This window comes from Cervus canadensis, chromosome 11, assembly GCF_019320065.1.
Source record: "Cervus canadensis isolate Bull #8, Minnesota chromosome 11, ASM1932006v1, whole genome shotgun sequence".
Taxonomy (NCBI): Eukaryota; Metazoa; Chordata; class Mammalia; order Artiodactyla; family Cervidae; genus Cervus; species Cervus canadensis.
The window spans coordinates 77,438,118-77,444,850 of record NC_057396.1 but is presented as its reverse complement, the minus strand read 5'-3'; positions in this window follow the sequence as shown (position 1 = coordinate 77,444,850).

Sequence of the window (6,733 nt, the reverse complement as noted above, 5' to 3'; positions counted from 1 at the left end):
CTGTCAGGCTTTCTCATGCATCTGTGGTTAGCTAGTGGAAGGACCATAGCTAGATGATTTAGTATGACTTCCGTCACATATCTGGGCTTCCCAGGTGGCTCTTGTGGTAAGGAACCCGCCTGCCAATTCAGGAAACAAAAGAGATGGTGGTGCAATTCCCAGGTTGGGAAGGGCCCCTGGAGGAGGGCATGTCAATCCACCCCAGTATTCCTGCCTGGAGAATCCCTTGAACAGAGAAGCCTGGCGGACTACAGTCCATGGGGTCACAAAGAGTCGGACACAAGTGACTTGGCACACGTGCACGCAGTCACTTGTCTGGCAGGTGGCGGACCCTCGCATCTCTAATGGTTTTCGAAAGTCTCCTGAATCATGTGTGTTCATGTCCCATTGATCACTGGCATCAGATGGCATGGACAGCCCAGATTCAAGGGGTAGAAAAATGGACGGCAGTATCTTCAGAGGAGGAAGTGCTCTCTTAGTGCATGGATGAAGAGGACGGAAGAACTGTGTTTTTTATACCTTCTGTGTTGGCATCCTCTGTTTAAATTACGTCTGCCTACTTTGAAATCGCTGATATGGCAGTATCTAGCCATTTGCCAGTTAGAACACCTTAAAAGTTCCTTTCTCTGAATTTACCTTCTTTCATTCAATTTTCCATGGACATAGACTCCTAAAGGTGATCATTCTCTATGAAAATCCTTTGATGCTGAGTTAGTGTTCTCGAAGGTAAGCAAACTCTATTCCAGATACTTTATACTGTGCCATTTCATCCTTATCACTCAAGTTCTAGCTTTCCTCTGGACCCTTTCCAGTCTCTCTTTCTCCCCTCCCCACTGCTCTAAGCGTGAAGATTGGAACATTGCAGTAGTAGCTATCTGACAAATGTGGCAGCTGAGCTGTATTATGCTTTAATTTATGCAAGTTAATTCTGGAGATATATTGAGTGGAAAACTCAATCCTTAGAGCATAGAAATTTAGAATTAATTCCAGGCCCTTTTATTTACTAGTTATGGAGTCTTGGCCAAGTGATATATTAACTTACATATCCGTATTAACTCACATGTTCATTAAAATATTTCATTCCTTGTTAAAAATGGGAATACTAATTGTTGCTTTGATAGCTCAGTTGGTAAAGAATCTGCCTGCAATGCAGGAGACCCTGGTTTGATTCCTGGGTTGGGAAGATCCCCTGGAGAAGGGAAAGGTTCCCCACTCCAGTATTCTGGCCTGGAGAATTCCATGGACTATATAGTCCATGGGGTTGCAAAGAGTCAGACACAACTGAGCGACTTTCGCTTTCAGGATAATTGAGAATGAACTATAAAGCATCTGGCATGTAATGGGTGTTATATAAATTGTAATTAAAACAATAGCAGTAAGTGTTATTTCTGTTATTATTACCACTTTAATCATGGTGGGCAGATGCTGGATTTTATGTTACATTTGCTTTATTTCCAAAGTTAAGTTTGGTTTATTCATCAACTAAATGTCCTATGTGTTTTTATAAGAACATTGGAAACGTCACATGGAATTAGTCCAGAAGTTTTTTGTTTTTTTTTTTCCATTTCTAGTTTAGAACAGTTACTTTTCTGAATGTTTAAAGTTTGATTGTCTTCTTACTTCCAGTATTGCTACTGTAAAGTGCTTTAAAATGACTCCTCTGTTGGTTTCAGTATCTGGGTCGTTTGTAGATTGGTTTGTAGATTGGCTTCTGTGAGGCAGGGCCAGGTTAGGCAGGAGTTGGACAGAGAGCAAGAGAGCAGCAATCTAATGAGATCTGACCATTCAGGAGTTAACGTAGACAGAAGTTATCGATGAGTTTGCAGAGAGTTCCAGACTCTAATCCATCCCACTTGATAATAGCTTGTATAGCCTCTTCTTGACCAGGTAATTTCTTGCCCTTGAGCTGGCCTGTTCTTTTTGCCCCCGCACCTAGTCTTAGCACTTGCCTCTAAGAATTGCTGTTACTGGCTGTTCAAAAAGGAAGTAGAGAACAAATATTGATAGATCTCTTGAAAATAGAAATGAAAGTCAGAAAGAAAACCTCAGTAGACAGTTTTGATAAGAAGTAGAGAAAATTAACCATAATGCAGAAAAGAAGAGCAAGAAAACAGAAAATAGAAGAAAGAATATAATAAGAAGTCTAATTCAGGAGTTTCAATAGCAGTTACAGAAAGAGAAAAACCAGGGGTATAAAATAATTTAAAAACTTACATTTTAATATGCAGAAATATTGATGAAAACAGACCCATATGACTAAATTTAGAACAGTTGCTACAAATGAAACACCCTTGAAGATTCCAAGAGGAAAAAAAGTCAAGTCACATATAAAAGACTAGAAATATTAGTATTTGGGTTTTTCAGTAACAATACTGGAAATGAGAAGACAATCAGCCTTTAAAAATTCAGAAGAGTAATTGTTCTAAACTAGAATTTTATACGCCAACCAAACCATGCAACTGTTGAGAGGCTATAAATTACAACATTTTCAGACAGGCACAATCTCCAAATTTATCACCCATGTGCTATTTCTGAAAAGGCAGCTGGCATGTTCATTAGTTATTAGTTATTAAGGAAAATATAAATTAAACCTACAATGAGATATAACTACAAATTTAGTGGAATGGTTAAAATAGAAAATTGATAATACCAAACGCTTGTGACGATGCAGAGAAATAGGATCTCTCATACACTGCTGGTGGGAATGTAAAAATGCTGGTGGGAATGTAAAAATGTAAAGCCACTCTGGAAAAGAGTTTGGAAGGGTCTTACAAAACTTTACATGTACTTACCATGTAATCCAGAAATTGTACTCTTGTACATTTACCCCAGAGAAATGAAACTGTTTTCACACAGAAATCAGCACATCAATGTTTCTAACAGCTTTATGCTTAAGAGAAAACTATGTTATAAACAACCCAAATGTCCTTCAGTAGATGAATGGTTAAACAAAATCTGGTACAACCATACAACCATATGTAGAATCCTACTCAGCAATTAAAGAGAATGAACTATGGACAAAGCTAGAGGAGGTGAAGAAATTCAAGCTGAGCTCTTTCAAATCCTGAAAGATGATGCTGTGAAAGTGCTGCACTCAATACGCCAGCAAATTTGGAAAACTCAGCAGTGGCCACAGGACTGGAAAAGGTCAGTTTTCATTCCAATCCCAAGAAAGGACAATGCCAAAGAATGTTCAAACTCCCATACAGTTGTACTCATTGTACATGCTATCAAGGTAATGCTCAAAATCCTGCAAGCGAGGCTTCAACAGTACACAAATTGAGAATTTCCAGATGTACAAGCTGGATTTAGAAGGGACAAAGGACAGAGATCAAATTGCCAACATATACTGGATCATAGAAAAAGCAAGAGAATTCCAGAAAAACATCTACCTCATCTTCATTGACTATACCAAAGCCTTTGACTGTGTGAATCACAACAAACTGTGGAAAATTCTTCAAGAGATGGGAATACCAGACCACCTTACCTGCCTCCTGAGAGCACTGTATCCAGGTCAAGAAGCAACAGTTAGAACAACAGACTGGCTGAAAATTGGAAAAGGAGTGCGTCAAGGCTGTGTACTGTCACCCTGCTTACTTAAACTATATGCAGAGTACATCAGGAGAAATGCCAGGCTGGAGGAAGCACAAGCTGGAATCAAGATTGCCGGGAGAAATACAATAACCTCAGATATGCAGATGACACCATCCTAATGGCAGAAAGCGAAGAGAAACTAAAGAGCCTCTTGATGAAGGTGAAAGAAAAGAGTGAAAAGACTGACTTAAAATTCAGCATTCAGAAAACTAAGATCATGGCATCTGGTCCCATAACTTCATGGCAAATAGAAGAGAAATAACGGAAACAGTGAGAGACTTTATTTTCTTGGGCTCCAAAATCAGTGCAGATGGTGACTGCACTGATTGAAATGAAAAGACTGCACATGAAATGAAAAGACTCTTGCTCCTTGGAAGAAAAGTTATAATCAACCTAGGCAGCATATGAAAAAGCAGAGACATTACTTTGCCAACAAAGGTCCATCTAGTAAAAGTTATGGTTTTTCCAGTGGTCATATATGGATGTGAGAGTTGGACTATAAAGAAAGCTGAGCCCCGAAGAATTGATGCTTTTGAACTGTGGTGTTGGAGAAGACTCTTGAGAGTCCCTTGGACTGCAAGGAGATCCAACCAGTCCATCCTAAAGGAAATCAGTCCTGGGTGTTCATTGGAAGGACTGGTGCTGAAGCTGAAACTCCAATACTTTGGCCACTTGATGGGAAGAACTGGCTCGTTGGAAAAGCCCCTGATGCTGGGCAAGATCGAAGGCGGGAGGAGAAGGGGATGACAGAGGATGAGATGGTTGGATGGCATCCATCTACATGATGGAAATGAGTTTAAGCAAGCTCTGGGAGTTGATGATGGACAGGGAGGCCTGGTGTGCTGCAGTCCATGGGGCCGCAGAGTCAGACATGACTGAGTGACTGAACTGAACTGAACTACAACTAAGCACTCACACACACAAATGAATGCAGGATAAAAGATGACAAAAACTGATCGGTTCAAGTAACTGTAGAGTACCAGTGTCAGTTTCCTGGGTTTGATCTTATGTCTCATCTACCTAAGATGTAACCAGTTGGATGATACAAGTGAAGGGTATGCCACACTCTTATCTTTGCAGCTTCAAAGAATTTTGAATGAGTCTATAATTACTTTAAAATGTAAAAAAAAGAAAAACTTTACAGGGCTTGAATTGTAAAAAATGCATACTGAAGTATGAAATGTAAAGTATGTGTGTGTATTCATTTTTGCTTGTGTTACAAAGTCATCTAGAAAAAATGTTCGTCATAACAGGAAAATCAGTAAATATGTTATATATGGAGAAAGGGGGGGAAAAGTTACTGGAATATGTGATTTTGTTTCTTGTTTTTGCTTTCTTAACAAAGGAGGACAGCAAGAGAGAGAAATAAATGAGATATGAAGTGAAAGAGGGTCATGAAAAAAAAATCCCAAGATGATGACAAAGCAATCCCGAGATGACAGCTGGGTACCGGTGATGGAGAGTGAGCAGCCGGAACATCTCCAGTAGAAATTTCTTCAAAATGATGAAACTGATACAATTTGTGATGTGAGTCATTGCGTTAAGAGAACTTAGAAAAACTAGTGGAGAGTTTGGGGTTGAAAAGCGAGAAGAAAAAGAAAAACCATAATTCCAGGGGAAAAAAAATCACTGTTCAAATTTAAAAAATAGTAAATAGTTCAGCTCTGATGGCATATATTGTCATAAAGATGTAAACAACAAATTCTCTGACCAAAACTGTGAGCTTTTTAGAGAGCACTGGGGATGGGAGATGTTCGTGTATGTGTTGGTTGGGGTTTGGAAAAAAGTTAAATCTTGATCTTCCATTGTGAGAAGACCAGTGTTTTTCCACTTTTTCAAATCAAGATATTCATAGAACATGATATTTGTCTGGTTCAGGCTGAACTCGAAATATTTTGAGTTCCAAATGGGCCTACTTGTGACTCAAGATAATTTTGTATGGCTAGTTGATTTTTTAAACCATGTAAATAAATAACTGTGATTATTGAAGCCATAAAAAAAGAGGCTACTTCTACTGTGACAAGGCAAGTTAATGTATTAGAGGGAAAAATCTTACATCAAAATATGTTGAATCATTTTCCTTCTCCCCTTATCACCCATCAAGGGTGTGATAGAAAGAATTATGGCCCCCAAGAAAATCCCATGGCCTAATTTCCAGGACTATGAATACAATGAAATATCACACCCATGAATATGTTACCTTAAGTGACAGAAGGAACTTCACACAGTTACTGAGCTTACTCTACAATAGGGAGATTGGCCTGGATTATTTGAATGGGTTCAGTGTAATCACAGGACATCTTAAAAGCAGAAGTAGAAATTTGAGAAGGACTTGACAGACCACTGCTGGCTTGAAGGTGGAAGGAGCCACATGAGAAGAAATGCAAGTGTCTTTTAGGAGCAGAGAGTGGCCCTGGCAGGCAGACAGCAAGGAGACAGGGACTCATGCCTACAGCTGCGAGTCCCTGGCTTCTTCCACTGACAAATGAGCTTGGAAGAAAACCCCAAGCCTCAGAACCACAGATCTGGCCAGAGACCCTGAGCAAGTAATCCGTGCTGCTCTTCAGTCGCTAGGTCGTGTCCGCCTCTTCACCACCCCGTGGACCGCAGCATGCCAGGCTCCTCTGTCCTTCTCTGTCTCCCGGAATTTGCTCAGATTCACACTGATAGAGTCGATGGTGCTGTCTAATCTGATCTGCTGCTGCTGGCTTCTCCTCCCGCCTTCAATCTTTCCCGTTATCAGAGTCTTGTCCAATGAATCGGCTCTTTGCACCAGGTGGCCCAAGTATTGGAGCCAGGAACATAACCTGACTTCTGACCTATGGAGACTGAGAGGATAAATTTGTGTTGTTTCAAACAGCTGTGTTTGTGGTCATTTGTTACACGTGCTGTGCCGTGCTTCATCCCTCAGTCGTGTCTGACTCTTTGTGACCCCGTGGACCGTGGCCCACCAAGCATCTCTGTCCTTGGGGACTCTCCAGGTAGGAACACTGCAGTGGGTTGCCATGCCCTCCTCCAGGGGGTCTTCCCAGCCCAGGGATGGAACCCAGGTCTCCCGCGTTGCAGGCAGTTTCTTTACCGTCTGAAGCACCAGGGAAGCCCAAGAATACTGGGGTGGGAAGCCTCTCCCTTCTCCAGG